General features: G+C 44.9%; 1 long non-coding RNA gene across 1 annotated transcript; it reads left to right on the plus strand.

Moving 5' to 3' along the window:
• Window positions 1-4,919: 4,919 nt before the first annotated feature.
• Window positions 4,920-7,121, plus strand: LOC136365342 (uncharacterized). Its single transcript, XR_010744348.1, has 4 exons — window positions 4,920-5,021; window positions 5,976-6,110; window positions 6,552-6,677; window positions 6,996-7,121. It is a non-coding gene; the product is annotated as an uncharacterized lncRNA (long non-coding RNA).
• Window positions 7,122-22,455: the final 15,334 nt, after the last annotated feature.

The raw sequence follows: 22,455 nt of genomic DNA on the forward strand, positions 1-22,455 counted from the left end.
AAGCCTTGAAGGCTCTAAGCTGTGGATGGGATCTTCAATGCCACTGGAGTGTTTTATCAGACAGTCACTTTATTTTGCATGCCTGTCTCAATAGACCCCACAAAGAGAACATGAGGGTGCAAGGGATAAAAGGAGGGAGGGGAAGGAGAGGGAAAAATTGCATTTTCATATCATGATTCCTATATAAAACTCTTCATATCCCTGAAGAGAAGAGACAGGATGAATGTGTATTTTGCTTTGTTTTTCTAGAACACTCAAACTATGTGGTTGAAAATATCACTGAACTATGTTTAAGTAGCACTACATCCACTTAGTGCAGTAAAACAACAGGGATAGTCTAGCAAGGAGAGAAGGAAAGTCCCAATAAGTTCTTCTAGTTTTATACAATGTTATCATGCATGAAGTGCAAATTCACTTTTTCTGAAAGCAAAACTCTTGCTTTTAAAAACTAGTTTGAAGTGCTCTTTGCTGGAGTAGGGGATGGATTTAGGGGAGTAAATTCCAGCTGCACACCCAGTTTCCTTCTACTTTGAGTCAAAAATGTGAAGAGGGAAATTCAGGAGGGCCCATTTTGCCGTGCCTTTTGTGCCGCGTTTACAACCCAGCCATAGCTAAGAGCTTGTGGGAGCGTTTTTTTTGGCCTGGCTGCTCACTCAGCCCTGTGTGGGGTTTATTTTTATTTGCTGTCAGTGTGCCTGGGTGACACATTTGGCCAGGACTGCAGCCTGAGGTGTGAGGACTGTCTGCACGGGGGCCACTGCAACAGCGAGCGCAGCGGCTGCGTGTGCGCGCCCGGCTGGGCTGGAGTCATCTGCAATGAGAGTGAGTACAGGGGCTGGCAGGGCACTGATCCTCCTGGAGGGGCTCTGCAGGTGGGGAATGGGAGTCACCTCTTGTGCTTTGCATCTGTGAGGCTTCCAGAAGGGCACAGCTGTCTCATGATGAAATGAGTTGTGCTGGGGTATGTGAAAAAGGGGCTGTAAGTGATGCTGCAGTGCACGGAGGTCCCTGCACTCCAGTGAAGGTCAGGACAGAATCCTAAATATTTTGGTGGTTGTTCATTCCTATTCACTGTGCTGCTAAAAGCTGCTGAACTTTGCTTTGGCCGTGCTTTGTTCCACACCCTGCCTTGGTGACTTCCAGAAGTCTGTCCCCTCAGTTGGTGTGACAGTCTGGGTGGACATGTGCGTTAAACTTGAGTTTTTCCATTGCAGCACCCCAAGACATTGCCCTTTAAATTTTTTTCTTATGTTTTCCATTTCTTTTTTCCATATCATTCTTTTTATTATTAGCATCACTTTCTTGGAACAGTTGATTTTTCATTTTGGAAATGGTATTTTTCAGAATTCTGTTGCCAAGTCGGTGCCCTTTATAATAGCTTTTCACCCTCCTTGCTCCTGTTTCCTGGCAGAAGATCTTTCTGATTCAGAAGTATGTGTCAAAACCCATCGGAAAGAGAGTGGTGATTTCTTGATGTGCTGTTCTTCATCTGCAGTTTGGCAAAACTTGTCTGCTGCTTGCCTGAGACATCATACAGCAGATTTCCTGTTTGAGATGGGTCCCTCCATTTCGTGGTGTGTGTGACATGATGGCCCATCACTCTCAGAAAGTCTTTGCTGTCACTGGTGAGACAAAAAGTCGATGAAAATTTATTACTTGACATCAGTAGACAGCACTCTTCAGGTTAATTGCCATCAAGATTGTTTAGGAGACGTCATCACATGGACAGAAATGTAGAAAAATCAAGCAAGTGATTGAAACCAACAGTCTGCCCGTGGTTATTTTGGGAGACTGATGGTAGATTTGGCTTGTAAACACTTGGGGGCAGCTAAGAGGATAGGAATGGGGAGGATTAAAGTGATAATTTCCAGTCTGTCTAAGACCATCTATGTTATCAAAAGAATATTCTTAGTTCTGTTCCTGGTGTTCTGGTGGTGATAGACTGTAAACATTTTAAATCAGTATCCAAATTCTTTAGTTCATTTCATAAATAACAACATTTATGACATATCTTTGCACTGGATATCCATGCATGTAGTCTGCTGGAATTCATCTCTGGAATTTAAAGAACTTTAATAGTACTGTGTTATTGAGCTAAACCTGCTGTCTGGTGAAGTCAGCATGGACAATGATAAATGCAGTGTCTAATCTGTATGAGTTAGTCATATGTGATTGTTTCCACTCTCTTCTCTCGCATTTTTTAATATACAGCACAATTCCTGGGTTTAGCGTAAGCAGGTTTAGGGCAAGCTAAAACAGTGGAGAAAACTGGAACTAAATTTCTCTAATAATGCACCAAAGAAGCCGAATGGAAATTGATGTGAAATGTCAACTTTCTTAATGTACATTGATAAAATGTCAGTGAAGTCAGATGACTCCAGCAACTGTATTCACTCAGCCAGCTCAGGCTGCAAACAGCAGAGCAAGGCTTCACCTCAGTTTGTTTTTTGCTGTTGTGGATCCATTGCTGCCATGATCACCTGGGGAGTTACAGAAACTACATTTGAAAAACAAGATATTCTTTTTATAATAGTGTTTGGGAGACAAAAAAAAGTAATGTTCAAAATACTTATCTCCAAGTATTCAAAGCTGTGCTCTAATGTTTAAGCTTTGGACTTGTCAGGCAGGGGTTTTGAGCCTGCGCTTTGTGAGGAGGGGAGGGTTGGATACATGACAGTGCTTCCCAAAGCTTGGTTAAATCAGTGTCCTTTGAGATGTCCTAGTAAATATCAGATGGGTGTGCCTTGCTTTATATGGAAGAATATAACTTTGTTCAGAGCCTGCTCAACTGGCAGGACTCTCTCCTTGCTCAGTTTTCACAGAATCACAGAATCAATTAGGCTGGAAAAGACCTTTGAAAATGGGTCCAACCTGTGACCCAACACCACCTTCTCAACCACTGAGTGCCACATCCAGTCTTTTCTTAAACACCTGCAGAGACAGTGACTCCACCACTCCCTAGGGCAGCCCCTTCCAATGCCCAGTCATTCTTTCTGTGAGGAAATTCCTCCTGATGTCCAACCTGTCCTCCCCTGGTTTAGGGGGTGGTTTAGGGGGTTCAAGGCTGTGTCCTCTTGCCCTATTGCTGCCTGCCTGGGAGAGATTGATCCCCACCTGGCTCCACCCTCCTCTCAGGGAGTTTTGGGGAGTGATGAGGTCTCCAATGAGTTTTCCAAGCTGAGAACTTCCAGCCCCAACTCCCTCAGTCCCTCCACACAGGACTTGTGTCCCTGATCCTTCATCAGCCTTCCCAACGACCAAAGCCTTGTTTTGCTCCTTTTGCAGCAGAGGGGAAGGGATTTCTTGGCGTGCTGACTCTCCCTGCTCTCTCCACAGCCTGTCCCCCCGGGACGTTCGGCAGAGGATGTGCCGGTGCCTGCCAGTGCCGGAACGGCGGCTCCTGTGACCCCGGCACGGGGCAGTGCCACTGCCCACCCGGTGTGCTGGGCCACCTCTGCGAGGACGGTACGGCTCTGCCTCAGCCTCTCCACTTCTCCTTTATCTTAAATAATGATCAGAACAGAGGGTGAGGAAAGCCGGTGGCTGGCCAGGCTGCGCAGAGCCCCGGCTGCACAAACCGCTTTGGCCCGTTAGCCGCTGACGCCTGCCTGTGTTTGCGCTCTCCAAAGGTTGCCCAAGAGGTTTCTTTGGGAAGAACTGTAACAAACCGTGCAACTGTGCCAACAAGGGCCACTGCCACAGACTGTACGGAGCCTGCCTGTGTGACCCCGGGCTCTACGGACGCTTCTGCCACCTCAGTAAGTCCGCGGTGGTTTTTGGGATCTGTTTAATGTGTACACAGCGTTGACAGTCTAGAAAAGATTCCACATCACTCAAAGGGGGTGGCAGAAAGGAAGGAGAGCGGCTTCTTGCACAGTCACATAGTGCTAGGACAGCGAGGAATGGATTTAGTAAAACAGGAGATATTTAGCTTAGATGTTAGAAAAATGTTCTTTGCTACAAGGGTGGGGAGGCCCTGGCACAGAGTGACCACAGTAGCTGTGGCTGCCCCATCCTGGAAGTGTCCAAGGCCAGGTTGGACACTGGGGCTTGGAGCAACCTGGGACAGTGGAAATTGTCCCTGCCCATGGCAGGGGGGGTGGAATGAGATGGTCTTTATGAGACCTTCCAACCCAAACCATTTTATGATAAAATGAGCAAAACTTTGTGTTCTGCAATGGGCTGGGAGCAGCAGGAAGACAGGATTTCTGAGATGTGCCAGGAAGCCCCAGAAGCTTTGTTAATCTTTTCCTCTAGTGATTAATCTTTGCCATAAGGACTGAGATTTACTGATGCTCAAAGGTGAGGACTATAGGTGGGTTGGACAGATTATCATTAGAATTTTTGCTGAGGTTGGAATCTGATTGGAGCTGGTTAGTGACTGCTGATGGGTTGGAGTGGGAACAGGGAAGCAGGGCTGGCTGGGACAGGATGAAGATCAAACATTGGATGGAATAAAAAGCATTAAAAAAAAAACTTGGCAAAATAGATGATCAAGTTTCTTTGTACTTACAAGTTTTGTTTGTAAAATCTGTGCAAGATCAAATTTTTTTTTGTTGTTTTATTATGAAAACTTTTGTCTTGGAGTGCACCCACATATTTTTCATTCAGAAAATCAGCTGAGTTTGCTTTGAAATGTTTCTGGTTCTTGCATTCACCACGTATCGCTTGACATGAAATTAATGACCTAACACAGGAATCATGAAAACTCTTTTTTTACCTACCCACACATGAACAGGTGCTGCTGTAGGAACGGGGATGTACTTGCTGAAAGCAGAACAGAGGTTTTGCTTCTTGCAGCAGTTGCATTCTGCAGCAGCCTGCAATTTCAGCCAGCTCTTGCATAATTACAGAGCTGATGCTTCTTTTTCTCTCCTTGGCTGCAGCCTGTCCCAGGTGGGCCTTCGGCGCGGGCTGCTCGGAGGAGTGTCAGTGTGTGAAGGAGCACACGCTGGAGTGCAGCCCCAGGAACGGCTCCTGCACCTGCCAGCCTGGATATCACGGCAAAAAGTGTCAGAAAGGTACCCCACACAGCCAGGTCCCCCACATCTGCTCGGTCCTTTGTCCCAGAAAATTCTCCATCTTCCACCCGTCTGCTTTGTTTGGCCGCTGCTGCTCGTGTGTTCATATCCTACTAATGATTTTGGGGGGTTTTAACCCTGCTAGGCTTGCAGGGACATCAAGGGGAATAGGCAATTGGAGGAATTTTAGCCTGGTCAAATGACAGCAGAAATCCACAGTCCAAATCCTAATACAACCTTAAATAATGAAGACTGTACGAGTTTTCATTTCTGTGCTGTTTTGACACAGTCAGTAAATAAGTGGCAAAATCTGTGTTTCATGGCAGTGGGGTGATTTGTAAACAGGTTCAGTAATGCTGCTTTTCCTTCAGATTTGCAGCTCTTTGAATTCAGCTTACTCTTTGTAGTTTTTGGGGGTAGTTCAAAGAGAATTTCATCCCACATTCATGTTTGCATGTCTCAGTAGCCCTTTCCAGACAGCAGTGGAGTAACACAATAAAGATTCTCCCTTCAGGTTTTTCTCTGGCCAGGCAGGACTGTGTTGCATTTATGGCAGTAGTTCTGGTGGGTTTGGTGGAGAACAGTAATGACAATATTTAATATTTTTATCATTCTTGGTGATGGGTTCAGTTCTGTGCACCAGGGCAAGAGAAACAGAACTTGGGCATGTAAGAAGAGAATTCTATAATGTATTTCATTGAATACAGCCTCAAGTATTCTAATAGAATAAATCTTTGAGCATTCTGCCACTCTGTTTCTGGGTTATATTTAAGCAGCAACGTCTTTGAAATGTAAGCATTTATTAAGTACTTACTCTTTGTTAACAACACCTCTAAAATGTACGTTATAATATATTCTCTGCAAGTTTCTGCCGGATTATTTTCTGATTTTTGTTCACTTCTCTTACCTTTTCCTTTTTTCTTATACATGTTCTGTGTCTGCTTCTATTTCCAGAGTGCACCCCAGGGTTTTATGGGGCTGGTTGCCAACTGAGGTGCAGCTGTCCTCCTGATGCTCCATGTGATCCTGAGACAGGAGCCTGCAAACATCCGTGTCCTGCCGGGTTTCATGGAGAAAAATGCCATTTGTGTAGGTACTCACCACGTGTTTCCTGGGAGACACACTTGGGATGGGAAAGCTTGCTCAGGCAACTTAGGTTCAGGTATAGAAGTTGCAGATAAATGGGTACATTTGTTGTTGATACGAGTTGGCAGTTCCCCACTGAAACCAGACTGATATTTGGAGCCTGCCAAATGCTGTCTTTTTCTCCCTCTCTCCCTGCAAAGGTCAAGGCACAAGGCTGAGTTACCCAAACTAACATTTGTCCAGGTAACAGTAGTTATCTTTAAAGCTTCAGGCACAAATTTTGCAGGGCTCTGGTGCAGTTCATTTCAGACCACCAGTTGCTCAGAGACTAATGCTAAGTTGATCACTTCTACCAGCACAGCTCAGTTTAAAACTGGTGGCCATGGTGCCTCCTAATGTCTTCAAAATGCTTCTAACCACGACTTTGGGGTTTTTTTTGTCCAGCTTGTCAGCCTGGCAGCTTCGGGATGGGCTGCAGGCAGAGGTGCAGCTGTGGAGGAGCCCCGTGTGATGCAAAGACAGGGCAGTGTATTTGCCCAGCTGGGAAGACTGGTGCTGCGTGTGAGCAAGGTGTGTGAGGTGCTGGACCAAGGTAGGGAGTGCCTGGCTTTGCAAGACGTGATAAAAAGTAGAATTTTGCTGTTTCCCAAGCCAGTAAACAGACAAACTGTGATGGAAATTGGGAGAGAACCTTTAGTCTCTATCTGTGTTCTTGTATGCTGCAGTTTAATGGCAGGGCTGGCAGGGGTGTAGGTCAGTAGAGATAATATAACAATCTAACTCAGCTTTACTATAATTTTTTTAATTTTTTGGGGTAACAGCAGAAATCGACAACTATCTTGAAACAGAAAATGGCACTGGTTACACCTCATTGTGCTTTTCCTCCAGATTGCCCAGATGGCCAGTGGGGACCAGACTGCCAGAACTCCTGTGAGCCCTGTGCCAACGGGGGACAGTGCAACAGGGAAACTGGAGCCTGTGACTGTCCCCCTGGCTACACTGGGCCATCCTGCTCTGCCAGTAAGTCCTTGCCTCAGCCTCCCCCAGGAAAAGGTCAGATTGAAAATTCAGGTTATAGTTTGATTTCCGCCTTCTTATTCTTTTGTGAGATAAAACATGCTGATCAGAGATTAGCTGCCCTTCATCTGCAGGAATTCCCCAGGTTGGATTTGACATTATTTGTGGGAGGGAGATTGCAGATAAATGCACGTGATCAGCTGAGCTGCATCCCAAATGGATGTTATCATTAGACTTAATTTATGGCAAGCTGAAATACAGTGTTTAACAGCCACAACACTGCTGGTGTGTTCCTGGCAGTTTGGCAAAATGTGTGACCAGCTGGCCTGCATGGCATCATTCTTGAGTTATGCTTGCAGCAGCACTCCTTGGTGTAGATAATTTAGGATTAAATAATGCTGGAAAGGAGGGAGCAGTATCAGTGCTATCCCTGCAGCCAGAGACCATGGGAATATGTTCAAGAAACTGTTCTCTGCTGCTCTTCAGCCTCTGGGTGTTAAAAGGCTGCTTGAGTGTGGCTGCTGAGAGCTGCACAGAGGCTCTCAGGACAGCTCTGCTTTGTGCAAGGCCTTGGTGGTGGCACATTTTTAATTCTTGTTCGTCACAAAATGGCTTTTGGGGAAGGTGTTCCTCCTCTGAGAAAACAGGAAAGAGGTGCACAGGAGTAGCCAAAGTCACTCAGGGTATTCCCATGTTCCAGGACTCAGCCCCAGACACCCAGGGTGCAGATCCCAGATATTGCTGTGGTGCCATTTGGGTTCCTGGGTTCAGCTAAAGCCTGTTTTAGGGAATAAGCTGTCACTGCCTGTTTGGGAAGAGCAGGCTGTGGCTGGGATGTGGCTGGGTGAAGTCACAGTGTGTCTCTGCTTGCAGCCTGCCCCGATGGGCACTATGGCCTGAGCTGCCTGTCGCTGTGCAGCTGTGGCAGCAGTGCTCAGTGTCACCCTGTCACTGGAGAGTGCTCCTGTCCCCCAGGCTGGACTGGCCACGACTGCAAACACTGTAAGTCAGGGATCTCCTGGGGACTGCACGTGGAGGAGCCAGCTCTGTTTGCTCTTCGTTTATTACAGTTTTTTAATATAGTTTTGCTAATCTTACTGCTTCTGAAATGGTGTGTTTGTGGGTTTGCAGAGCCTGGGTGGTTATAATCCTTAATTATCCAGGTTCAAAGCATTGAAATAGATGGCTGATGAAGTGCAAAGTATTGATATAAGCTCTTATTTCAACACTATGGATCCCTTTGCCCAATACCATCTGTCCCGTCAGCATTTTGACTGACAGACAGTTTTGTTTTTCATTTTCAGTACAGATTAGTTTTGAGATTAATTCTCCATTTCTCATTTTGTTTGGGGGAGATTTATTCAACAAGTGAGTGGCATGTAGAGTCGTGTGTCTAAAGGTCACTTTTTAACTAGGGAATATAAATGCTGTGAAAAATTCTGTTCTCTGGAAGAGCAGAGCATCCTTCTGTTGACTTTAGCATCGCTCTCCATATTGGTGGCTGTGTGAGAGAGTAGATTTGCCCTTTTTGGATGGCACCATATAAATGTGAAGCCATCCTGCTTGATTTCTCCCTTTTCCTGTGACACATCTCTTCTGCTTGATTCATTGTGATGCTTCTTGCAAAAAGCCAACAGAAGACAAACCTCTTTCTAAACTTGGTCTTAAACACATAAAATCATTTAATTGGCAGTGTTGACAGCAGCAAGTTTTGCACCTGACTTCTCAGGCTCTGTGCTGAAGAAAATGCTGGGAAAATCTGAAGTTTCCACCCATATGCATATTTTAAAAATCAAACCAGTTGGTAGCATGTAGAGCCACTGAGATGGCTTTTCACAACTCCCTGGGCCGTCTAAAGAATTGAGAGACCATGACAAAGGAAAGCTTTTCTTTCTATTCAACATAAGATCTGAGAAAAATTGTTTTGCAGTGATATCTCAGTAAGGCAGCTTTCCCAGCTATTGCAGACTGGGCATTAAACAGATTCCCAGCTCCAAAACCAGGTTTCTCTTGCCCTAATAGGCACTTTCATCTTCCTCCTTACTTGAAAGAAAGGAGATGCTGTGGTACATTGCCATAATTGTGTCAGTGCTGTGTGATTTTAGGATGAAAGCAGTAAGTTGCTTTAACAAACCTTATGAGATTCCTTTATGTCCATGCCGCATTGCCCAGTATTTGGGGGAAAGCTTGGGTGGTGCTCTCAATTCTGTCTGGTTAAACCCATTAACTGTTCTGGTTATGCTGATTTTTGTTGAGTGAGTCAATAGCTGATATTTTATTTCCTTGAAGTTCTAGAACCATTACTGATGGATGTGGATCCACAGAATTACAAGGTTGGAAGAGACCTTTAAGTCCAACCCATGCCCTAACACCACCTCAGCTAAACCATGGCACTGAGTGCCACATCCAATATTTTTTTAAACACATCCAGGGGTGGTGACTCCACCACCTCCCCAGGCAGACCATTCCAGTACTTGATCACTCTTTCAGCAAAAAACGTTTTCCTGACACCTAACCTAAATTTCCCTCAGCCCAGCTTATGAATTACTCGTTTCATGACTACAAATGATCAGCATCACGTGGATAGGATAACATCTGCCTGCATCCAGCTGAAACAGACAGGCAAAAATGGTCTTTATTTCCACGCTCTGTGCCTGTGCTGCAGCTGGGAGATAAATCCCGTGCTGTGGTGATGCAATCCCTGCACCTCTAGCAGGTGCTTCCAAACAGGAAAAGAGTTTCACTTTACCTTTTGACATGTTAAGAAGTTAGCTGGAAAGTTCTGTGGATTTTCTCTTTGTAATTGGCACGGAGCCAGCCCAGAAGTGTAGATTTGACCGTGGAAATGTTACTCAAAAACTCTTGTTTCACTCATTGGGCCAAGGGCCAAAAAAGCCCAACTAAGCTATTATGTATGAAAGAGAGAGAACAAAGCAACTTCACGCTTTTCGCTTTTCGAGGTGCTGTAGTGAGCAAGGAGTTTATCTCTGTGCTGGGCTCAGCTTTGTTATTTTTCCTTTTGTAATATTTTCCATCTTTATTAAAACCTTTTTTGGTTTTTCAAGGCACTCGCCACCAGCCGTCTCGCTCATTATTACAGCCATTATTCTGCCAGGCGTGTGGGTGTGGTGCGGGTGAAACCCACACCATACCGTTTTGTGTATTTTGTACTCTCTCCCATCGAGGTGCAGCAGGGTTTGGGGGTGGTGCTGGGCTCTGGATGTGACCCTGTTTTTCCCTTGGCAGCCTGCAGCAGCGGCCGCTGGGGCCGGGGCTGTGCCAACTCCTGCGCCTGCGACGACTGCGACCCCGCCACGGGCACCTGCTCCTGCCAGCCGGGGTTCACCGGGCAGCACTGCCAGCTCAGTAAGTGCCTGCCTGCCTTCCCTGCACGTGGAACCCCCAAACCCCAGCTCTGGAAGTTGTGTTTTCCTGGTTGTTCCCTGCAGGAACACACCCGGGCTGTCCCGCCCCTGCTCTGCCCCGCGCTGCGCTCTCGCGTTTCACCGCGGTTAGATGCTTTCCATAATTTGATTTCCAGAAAAGGTATTTTCAGCCTTGTTTTGGACCCAGCAGCTATTTTTAATGTTAGGATCTCGTGAGAGGGAAAGGATTGATGTATATTTGCGTTCTGGCTTAAGAGTTTCCGTGTTGGTTTTGTTTATTCAGTTTTAGGGCAGAACTTACCCTTCGTAAATCTCTTTTTCAGGTCAGGCATATAGAAATACTTTACATGTTTGTAACAGCAGGAATTCTTTGAGTCTCGTATTTATTAACAACAAAAATGTACAATGGTCTAATCAGAGGCCCATGACTCTCACCTTAACATTCACCTCTAACTGAGGTCAGTAGCAAATGCTTCAAGCATATGAAAACAGGCTCATAGTCAATTCCTCATATGTCTCCCCAGGTATCATCAATTTCTCATTCAGGAGCTTCTTGAGACAGAAGCAATATGTCTATATTTAATGCAACTTGATTTTTTTTTTTCCAATTAATGTGCTTATTTTCTTTTTCATTTCATGCAAGCATTTGGAATCCACTTCATCTCGTGGCTGTAAGTTGCATAGTTAAGCTGCTGTTGCTATTATTATTGATTATATCGATGTTGTTAAATAAAATAAACATTTTATCTACTAGTTTAACAATCTTACAGTAGCACAGATGTAGCTACCAGAGTCTCAGCAGCGTGGGCAGGATTAACTGCTGGTGTCACACAGAAATGTCAAAACAATTAATCTAGAACTGTGACCTAAGACAAGAAAGCCTGGAAAGTTGATCTTGCAGCCCTTGTTGCTGTTGGCACAGAGGGAATGGAAGGACAGTGTGTGAGGAGGACCAGCTCCCAGAGAAGGAGCTGCCAGCTCTGCTTCTCTTTTGCTCTTGATCTCTCTCAAAATAGCATCTCTGCAGAGACAGAGTGGCCAAATAGCTGCTTGTAATCCTCGCTGGGAAGGAAATCAGTGAACCCATCTCCACTGACAACACATCTGGCAGCCCCTAAAGTTCTTTCTGTGGGTTTCCTGTTCTATTTAGTCTGCTTTTTACCCTCTTATGTGTGTGCGTGCATATATATGCATATGTTAAAAATTGCGTGTATATATATGTGTGTGTGTGTAAGCAAGATTATGAAAACCATAATTCTTCCCATAACTCTGTGCTGCCTTAGAGGTGAAATCTTCACTATATTTGGATATTTCCTCTACTCCCCAGGCATCCCTACCCTCTCCCTGCAGGCTGGGCTCCTTCCCCTGGCAGGAGCTCAGGTTCTCTGTTGGGGTGGCTGGATCCTGACACGCATCACAGCAGCCTGTGCCTGCTGGAGCAGGGGCAGATTCTCTGTGCTGTGGACTGTGAAATCATTTGTGAAGTGCGCTGACCCTTTGCCATCACCTTGAAAAGCCTCAGCTCTGGGCTAAACACGGTGGGCCTGAAGGGAGCTCTGCTGGGAGCCCTGCACCTCTTGCTGCACTGCAGCACCATTTCCCCTGCACAGATTCTCTGACTGAGATTTCAGCTGAACAGGAAACAAGGAGAAGGACCAAGCTTTTAAGGCACAAGTGCACCTCTGTGTATTTATTTGTTAAACAGTGATGTGCAGCTTTGGGAAGAGGAAGCGATTTCACCTCTAAGTGCAAAAAAATAGATTCTAAAATACATTTGAACAGTGTCCCATTTTTTCGACTCTTTGAAAGCAAAGAAATACTTAATGTACCTTGCTCTTCTCCCATCTCCCATCCCTACTGCTCTTCTGTAAGACACACAGTTGGCATCCACTGAGCTGCAGGAGCACCTGAATTCAAGCCAGCTCCAATCACTGCCCACCCATGGCACCAAACAAACAACACCAAACCCTCCCCCCTATTCCAGACATGGAGCTGTCTGTGAGGACGCTCCTTTTCTGTTCTCTCTGATTCCTTCCAGATTGCCTGAAAATCACTTTGTTGCTGTAAATGCTAAAATCATAGGCTTCTAGAAGAGATCTGGCAATAATCTCCATAACTCATTTAGAGGGATGTTCACAAGACCTTCAAACAGGAGTAGAGGCCCTGTAATACTGTATTTAGCCAAGTCTATCTCTGTGTTTCAGCGTGTCCAAAATATCCAATATGAATTAGGCAACTGGCCCTGTTCTTAATTGATTTTCCTATAATCCTGGAAGAAATTATTTTCATTCTCAAACTGTTTTCTTTCTTCTGATGGCGAGTACCATGCAAATGTTTTAAAGCCCCTCACATTAACTGCTGTGGAAATGTAATTGTTAATCTGTCCCCCAGATGTAATGTTTTCACTTGAATTTTTCAAAGCAGAGCATGAAAGTAAAGTGTGCAGCATTCAATTTGGAGCTTTGTGAAGGCAACCAACACATTTCATCTTTTCTCCAGCTTTCTGGGGAAAAAGGATTTGCAGGAAAACAGAGAAGCTTCTCCCCTCCCAGCTGATGAAGTCCCAGAGGAGAAGTGCACATAATCAACTCCAGACCAGGAGGCGAAGTGTCATCATGCAGAACCTGTGAAGTCTCAGGCTTTGCAATAGAGGATGTTCATTTTCTGTGCAGAATTTAGACTTTCAACACTATGAAATTTTTCTAAAATAGATCTTAATTGTAGCCCAACTTACCTGAACCTCAAGGGGAACACTCAAATCTCAGTTTTAAGCCGTCACCTTTACAGCTCGATTATTTTGGAAATAGTCAGATTTCCCATGTATATAAAAACTCCCCATTGATCCCAGACCTTCTCTGGCATTAACCCATTGTGATTCCTGTGCTGCAGGGTGCCCCGAGGGGAGCTTTGGCCCGGGCTGTGAGTCCAGCTGTCAGTGCCAGAACGGAGCTGCCTGTGACCACGTCAGTGGAGCCTGCACCTGCACAGGGGGCTGGACAGGAACCTTCTGTGAAAGAGGTACTGCTGCTGCCCCTGGTCCCTTTTGCATTCATGGAGAATTTGGTTTGCTTTTTATTCAGGGAGGAGGTTTTACAACTGACAGCACTGGATCTAAATGAACCACTGAACTGTTTTGGAAGCTGATACCGAAATGTGAAGTCCCCTCCTAACTCAGCAGAGCATCGTGCTGGGTGCCAAATGTTGGGCAGGTGTTTTCACATGGTTAAAATTAGATATATGCGTAAAACTTCTGCTGTATCACATCTTTATGAAGACCCAGAGTCCCACTATTTGAGCCCTGAGCAGGGAGATGCTTGTTCAGCCCTACACTTGCTTGTTTCTAGAGCCTCCCTGAAGAAATTTCAAGAGAAACATGGATGTGTGCCTCAACACCGTGGAACTCTTTAAAAACAGATTCACTTGTAACTTAAATCCAATTCTATTCTATCTAATGTTCTATTACCTAGTCATTTGGTAAAGTGTTGGAAAGGTTAGACAGGATTCTTCAGCTCCATTATGGTGAGTCAGTCTGTGGCATTATCACAGGAGGTTGCTGTCATGCTGCATCATTTTGCAGATTTTATGTATAAAAAACACAAGAGAAGCAACACAGGGCCATTCAGGCGCTGTGAAAGTTTAGTGTAGGTGATTTAAGATTCTGCAAATTGTGGTACTTGAATCGAAGTCACAAGTACTTTGCATGGAAAGCAGCTTTATCAGCCAGTTTCAGCAGCGAGGATGGAGGGAAGTGGCAGCACTCGCAGGCAGCTGCTGCCCTCTCACGGGAAGGAAGATGCTCCACAGCCTGACCAGGAATGTAGTGAGGCACCCAGCAGCTGGAGTTGATATTCCTTGGTGGTTTTTCCCTCTCATTCTTACCAGGGACTATTACACAAAATGAACATTGTTTCCAAGGTTCTCCTGCAAACTGCACCTCGTACCACATGGTATCTCCTCGATGTCTCTTTTCAATATAATTTAGTTGAAATCTGTTTTCCTAAATCTACTATTTTTTTTAATTATTCTATTTTTATTTGAAAAAAAACCCCACAAGGCAGTTATCTGTGTTGTTGTGTAAATCTCTTCATTCCAGCAGGAATTATAATGGGAGCAAAGAGGCTAAACATCCTTTGTGAAGAATATGGAGAAGGCTGGGTGATTCTATTGGTGGAAGAAAAAAAGAACAAATCTCAGCTTCCAAATCAGTCACGTTGGACATTTTTATCTTTTTGTAATTCCTGAAAGAAGATTGTGGAGGGGAGAGGGAAATTCAGGGCTTTGTAAAACGCCTCTTTCCGCGTGTTTTCCCTCAAGAAGGCAGAGTGTTTGCTCTCAGCTGACCTGGGTTGCCTCTTAACTTAGGAAGTTTTTAACCAGAACAGTTTGGCAGCTTCCAAAAGACGCCGAGAGAGGAAAACATGTGGGTGGTTTGCCCTTGGTAGAACCTTCTTGGCACCTTCTCTCGGAGGAGCTGCAGCGCTTCTGTTCCGAGTGACTGGGAGACTGGCAGGGTTTCCTTCTGGCAGGGATGTGCTTTTTGCCGTCCTCCTGGCAATCCACCCACGTTGGCCAGGCTCTGTGCCTTGCAGGCAGGAATTCACATCGAGCCCTGGCGCTGCAGAGTTGCCTTGGACTTCAAACATCCTGCTGATGCCTCAGCCCGTGGCTGGGAAGAGCTTCTCCATCATCACAGAGATGTTGAAACTGAGGCTTTTGCAGCCTCCTAAGTTCAGAGTCCTAAGAGAAGACAGTCCATTACAAAATCTGATTTTGATTGATATTAATAATTAATATCACCCCTGCACAGTGAGGGGGTTTGAACCTGCAGTCGTTGCTTTTTGGTATTTTGCATCGTGGCAGCACAATGCAGAATTGTGTTTTGCATTGTTATTATCAAGCTGAGACTGCAGAAATACCAAAATTTGCCTTTGGATTTTTGGTTTTCATTTAGGGAAAGTTTCTTCCTATTTTGGTGGGAAGCTGCTGTCTCTTTTCATTAATTTGCTGCCCTCAGTATGAATTAAGGCTTCATAAGCTGAGGTACCAGCCCCTGTTGCAAGACACCACTTCAGTGACCACTTCCAAGCTTATTTGCCACAAATTTAATAATCTCTTATTACTATTTATTAGAATTGTTGATGTATTCTTAGTCCTTGCTGAATCTCAATCTATTATGTCAGTAATAGGGATAACAGGCAAAGCCACATCATCATCATCATCATCATCACCCCCAGCACGGGACAGTTTCCAAGCTCACCCATAGCAGGAGACACTTTTGCTCCAGGGCTGCTGTTTCATGAGACCTTGCTGTGAATTATTCAGGAGCTGACTGAACTTCTGTGCTCCGAGCCACAGGATGCTGACAAAAGACCTCACACTCTTCAAAGTTCTTTGGTCTGTCCATCAGCATCTCAGCTCTGCTCTGCCCCGAGTCACCTTTGATCAGCTGCTTTTCATCTGGTACCACTCAGTGGTACTGCTGCCTCTGCAGTTGTGCTGTGGTCACATCTAATAATGATGGGGAAGAATAAAGCCATCAAGACACTCTCTGAAAGAAAATTAGACATTTTTGAAGGTGGTACATGCCTGCTCCGTCTTTCAGCCCTGCTCGGTGCTTTGTGAAAATGAACCTTGTGAATCTTGTGACTTTTTCAAAGGAGTTTCAAAAGCAGCAAAACTGTTTCAGTTGCAGAGTAGGTAACGATTACAGATCAGGCTGAAAACAAAATAATCTACAAAGAAATTATTTCAGTCTGTGAGAGCAGTCTAGGAAAAGCTTCCTTTGAGTTTTCTTGAAAGCAGCAAGTGATACAAGCAGAGCAATGATGAAATAATGTGTGTTTCTTCACAGGGTCTCGCATTACGAAAGGAAAATGAATCATTTTTGGTGGGTGCTGCTGGCAGTGCCACCAGCCAGCCACTCTAACATTTCTGAGTGGAGATGTGCTTGGGCAGAAGGTGCCAGGGGGACACAGGGAATTCTGGATGTTCCTGAACTGAAGCAGCAGCCAATGCCTCTGCATTGCTGGGCTCTGCAAGGGCAGGGATCACAGCAAAGGTGCTTTGTAAGTCTTTTCTCTCCTGTTCAAGCACAGACAGCCTAAGTATCATCTCCAGAAAAGATGCTTCTGGGCTGGGTTATAATGCAATTCCAGCTAAACAGGCAAGGAAAACAACAACAACAACAACAAAACCCAACCAAAAAATCCCAACCCCAAAAGAAGTAATTATTGTGATAAATAGACAAATATATCAATGCTTACTCTACCTAAATGTAAGAATGTGCCATGCAGGAAGCCTGAGCCCACTGCTGACCATCCCAGAGGAATCCAGGTGCCTGATTCCCCTGCCACACTCACAGCTCTGTTAACAAGTGGGTTGGGACACCTTGCCCTGCACCAGGGCTGCTCCACTCCTGTTTGGGAAGGCAATTGTTATAATTGATTTAATTCTGTCAAGTGCTGAGCATCTGCTGCTCCCACTTTGAAGGCTGCAATTGCCTTCCCTGCACTGTAATTTTGTTTAATTCCTTTCCCCACTGCTCTCTGCTGTTTGTTACATGTATGACCCGAGGCTTGTGTCCAGTTTTGGGATCAGGCCAACGGAAGAATTATCCAGTTCATTGATTCATCTGTCCGAATATCCCAAAATGCCAGACAATTAGTGCACCGACTGGAGTCTCAGAGCATTGCTACAATGGATTTATTAATTGATCCATTAATAACAACACCATATCCCCCTTGTGGAGCACAGAACTTGGCTTTTGCATCTGAACTGCTGTGGGATCAGCACTTCCAGAGGATGGACAGGCTGGACCCTTCCCTTGGGATTTCAGCAGTTAATCATTACCATAAGAGAGCCCAGCAAGATTGCTGTTTTGCTGAGATGAAAGGGGAAAATGAGCACAGTGCATGTCGAGGAATAGCTGACAAGGCTGTGTTAAAGAAGAACTTTGTCAGCCTTTGAAGCCACCGAGGGTTCAGCAGGAGGAGCCCATCCTTGTGCTGTGCCATGTCTGCTACTGAAGCAGAGTAAATGGGGAATAACAGATTAAACCCCACCCTGGTGGCTCTTCCTTCCATGTTGGTATGAGCTCTCTTCTGTTGAGCAGAGGCTGAGGGATGCTCTGTTGTCATGAAGCCCTTTCTGTGTTCTCCTGAGGCAGCACAAACCTGGGAAGAGCAGCAAACCTCTCACATGCCTGGGAAGAAGCAGCAGCCTGGACAGGACAAAGGGAAGAGCAGCCTTTTGGTTTTGAGTGATTGAAACAACCATGTGTGGTCACAAGCTGAGCAGCAGAGCAGCCAAAGCAGATGTTCAGTGTTCTCCACTCTTGCTGGATGATGGTCCAGGTTTTCCTAAAGCCACAGATACAGAATTCCCTCTAATTGTAGCCAAAGCAGCTGGCAGTGCACACGGCTGGAGAACTGAATTTGTGCCTGTGGAAGAGGCTGGGACAAAAAACCTGGGCAAGAAGCCCCAGGGCAAAAAAAGTGACAGAAGAGCCCCAACAGTGGAAGATGCACTTGGAGAACTCACTGAAAATGTTCAACACCAGATTGGATGGGGCTTAGGACAACTGAAGGTGTCCCTGCCATGGCTGGGGTGTTGATGGCAGGTATTTAAGGTCCATTTCAACTTAAACTGTTTTTTAATGACACCAATGTTACTCTGACCTGGTAGAGAGCTGTGAATTAGTGTGGAGGGCTGTTGGTCAGTGTAGAGGATGATAATCATTGTGAGATTCTCTTGGGAATCCAGTCATTCTGATTTCATGGTAGAAGCGTGAGGATTGGATTTTAAATACATGTTGAACAAGGAGGACAAAGAGATCAGTTCTGCTCAACTACTGCTTGTTTCATGAGCACCATCACTCCTGAGGTTGATTCAGGGATCCTGTGAAAAGAATGATGTACAATTGTGTATCTATATATTTATTATTACTCAGTGTAACATAAAATGATGTACCGTGTGATATAATATATGCATTTATATAACCTAAACACACACACACACAGAGGTTAAATTAAGGCTACATAGAGAAATTATTTTTAAACTCTGTATAGCAGCCTTAGTGTTCCTGTAATGCAGCATTTGGGGTATGATGTGGCCCACTGACAAACACTGATCCTTATTTTCACTGCTGTCAGCACTGGCACAGATAAAAAGTGACTCCATGGGGCTGCTCTTCCCTAGCCTAGGTTCAGTTCCAGATGTAGGTGCAGAGCTCCTTCGGCTCCCTGGGGTGGTTTTGCTATGTTTAATCTGTCTTGGTTTTCTCTGCTCATTCACTTTGCCAGTTTTTCATTTCAGCACTGAACTGCACCACCGTGGCTTCAGTTCACTGTTAAAGGATCTTTAGAAAAGCGTCAGGACAGTAAATGGGAGCAGAAGTTTTGCATTTCCAAAAGGAGGGAGGTCAGCAGGGATGGCCCTGGAGTCTTGTGTTACGTTGAATTATTTCCTCTGTCCATTACAGAGGCACAAGGAGCAGCTTGTGTGAACCCAGCTCCATTCTCTCACTTGTTTTACGGCTTTTCAATACTCTCAGCCCTGTTTTCCTGCACAGAAACCTGTTGCTTGTCTAAAAGAGTCACATTTTTTCCAAGATGCACGTAGCAGAACTGGGCAGGTTTAACCCTTGATGCAGCTTTGGTCCTTAAGCATCTGTAAAAAGACGAGATGGAGTTCAGGCAGGGAAGGGAAAAAAAAAAAAAAAAAAAAAAAAAAAAAAAAAAGGCAGGAACGGTGCTAAAAAGGAACGTTTTTCGTTTCCAGCTTGTCCAGACGGATTCTTTGGGATTGACTGCCACCAGGTGTGCAAGTGCAAGAATGCTGCTGGCTGTGACCCTGTGCTGGGCTCCTGTCGCTGCCTCCCGGGCTGGCTGGGGGAGAGCTGTGAGCAGCGTGAGTACCCCCTGCTCCTGCTCCCAAACTCCTCTGGGAACGGGCTGCACCTTCAGATAAGGGCACACCTTCAGATAAGTCACCTTCCTTCCCAAAGCTGCCAAAAAAGGGAACAATTTTTGGTGGCTGTGTAAAATCGTCAGCTCTGTTTTTATTTTTTTTTTTTTTAATTTTATTTTTTAACTCATCAAGCATGATAAGCATCAGGTTTTAAATAGCAGAGCTGTCTCCTGCCATATGACAACTCCCTGCTTTTTTATTTTTGTGTGACATTAAGAGATTCAATGTTGTGTATCTGTTTCTGGTGTATCTCATCTAGTTATCATTTATAAAGTGTCAGGTTACAAATGTGCAAAGTGGAAAAATCAGAGTTTGGGACTATTTTGTTATTTGAGTGTGACAAAATAGTTTTTTAAAATAATCTTTAGAAAATTTATTTGTCTTAAAATAGATGTCAGCTTCCTAGGTGTTCACAAGTATGGATTATCCCACAGTTTTTAACTTAATAACGTGCTCGTGTGTATACATATATAAAATTGGCTATTCTGAGAATTTTTTTCACTGCATTTTGTGGGAAATTATGTTATTTTCCTTAGCTGCTTGGAATTACATATGGAGATCACTGAGCCTGTTTGAGAAGTTTAGCAAATAAGCGGGGTTTTTTAAGATTTTAAGATTTTAGGTTTTAGCTTTTCAACTTTTTTGTTTTCCTTTAGGATGATGTCATGGTCTAAGCTTCCTTTTGAAAATATGAGTGCTGTCTGCAGGGCTGGGGTGTAGAGCTGGGCTCCAGGGCAGCTTCACAACCAGCCAGCTCTGGTAGGGAACACGTCTTTAATCCACAGGTCGTGGCTTTCTGCAACAGAAAAGTGACTTTAGTTTAGAAAAGAGAGAGAAATGTGACTTGTATTGAGGCAATGCTGTTCTCCAGCCATACACTGTTTTATCTTCAGCCTTGTTTGAGGGCAGTGCTTGCTCTTCATAATGTTTTCCCCTCATTTTCCCCCACCACTCAACACATCCCATCTTCTGAGGAGGCTTCTCCTGCAAAATCCCCTGCTCTTTTGTTTACAGGTGGGTCAGTTCTGCTGAATCTTCCCAATTTTAGGCACTTTTCCTAACATCCCAGCACTGCAGGGGTTTTTTGCCTCCTCCTGCCCTCCCACAGGAGCACTTGGCTCTGCACCTCCCACCAGCTGAAGATGCTGGTGGTAACCCAGCCTTTGGGTGTAGATTAATGCAGTGATCACAGAACAAAAGCAGACCAGAGTTATTTTCCCATCCCACAGATCAGAAAGGGGTGCTGCTGAACAGGTACAATATTTGCTTCTTGGTCACAGCCCCTTTCTCCTGTCAAGCCACAGCCTTGGCAATGTGTCACCTTGCCCCTTCCCCAGTCCTGAGCATTAGGGATGGGAAGCTTTGCTAGATATTTCATTAAATTCAAATAAGAAATGCAGCCCCTTCTCCGTGGCCTCTGGTGCCCTGCCCTACTCACATTAGGAAAAAAAAAAACCTATTTATTATCTTGTGCCAGAGCCATTCGATCTTTGTGCCGGGCTGATTTATTCCTCCTGCTGGTGAAGGTGCCAAAGCCTCTGAGGCCTCCTGTGAGTGAGAGGTCAGTCAGCAGTGTAGGGTGTTGGCTAAGTGAGGGATCTTCATTTTGATTTTACAACTGGGCCTTGTCCATGCTGCTCCAGGGCTGCTCAGAGCAAGGCAGCAATGGGTGGGAGGCAGCTCAGCCCTCCTCATCCTCCCAGGGTGTTTAATATTCACCTTGCCTGTTCCTGGGACCCGCCAGCTCCAGCAGCTGGAAGGACAGCACTCGTGTGGAAGTAATCAGATTGCAGGCAATGTGCTGGAGGATATTGAGGAATAATTTTGGCATCATGGGATTTGAATTGATCCTAAGCCAGCCATGCAGTGAGTTTTATACTCTGCTATCTAATTACAGGCAATACAGACAGTGTTGCCTTTTGTTGAAGCTGCCTAATGCTTTCCATTACCAGACCGTGGGTTTCAGTTTGTTTGAAAATGAATTATTAATCTGGGGTGAAATCTGCCAAGCAAGCTCTGCCTCAGCTTCAGTTTGTGCTCAGGGATTTTATTTGGGGATTTTTTTGAGTGTCCACCTGAGGTATTTTCGGTTTCCAAGAAAGAGGCTTAGGAAATGTATGTTGCCTATTCTCTCTCTTTATTGTTTTTTGGTTTTTTGGACTGTTTCAGTGAGTGCTGTGATACCTCACTGATACAGAAGGGAGGACCTGACATTTCTTTTTGATAGAGATGTAACCTTTCCTTTTGGGTGCCCTGTCCCTGGAAGTGTTCAAGGCCAGGTTAGGAGGAAGGAGCCACCTGATCTAGTAGTGGCATCCCTGTTCATGACAGGAGGATTGGAAACTGATGATCTTTAGGGTCCCTTCCAACCCAAACCATCCTGATTCACTGCAAATTCATCCAAAGTTTACAAACCTAAAAAAAAATCCAACCAAAGCCTCCAGAAATCTCATGTTGCATATGGTCTGTAGCAGATACACACAATTCAGCATCTGAATTTTGCTTCAATTCTGTCAGTACTAAACATGCCTCTTTCTGGAGCTGTTGGAGCTCAGCAGAATCTTCACTGAAATGATTCCTTGTGGTAAAAAAGAAACCACACTGGTTTGAAAAATAAATGACTACAGAAAAATCTGCTCAGCCAGAGGCACTGATAACAGGGGTTTGACATTTCATGGTGTGTGAGCACTTGAATTTGCAAATTCCCTGTTCTTTTAAAGCTGAAGCTTCATTTTGTGGAGAATAATCCACAGAAGTCACTTGAAAACAAGGCTACTGGACACCCTTTAGAACATTAGAGCCCATCATTTTCCTGTGTTCCTGGGCAATTTTGATGGCTGTTGTCTTCTAGGATGGAAGAAGAGTTTCCAGTTTCATGTGTTCCTTACTCTGCATGCAAAAAGGGATTTTAAGGACTGCAAACAAATAAATCCTCCTCTTGCAGAGGAAAGACACCAAGAGGAAAACTTTGAACCAGG

This window comes from Sylvia atricapilla, chromosome 10 (assembly GCF_009819655.1).
Source record: "Sylvia atricapilla isolate bSylAtr1 chromosome 10, bSylAtr1.pri, whole genome shotgun sequence".
NCBI lineage: Eukaryota > Metazoa > Chordata > Aves > Passeriformes > Sylviidae > Sylvia > Sylvia atricapilla.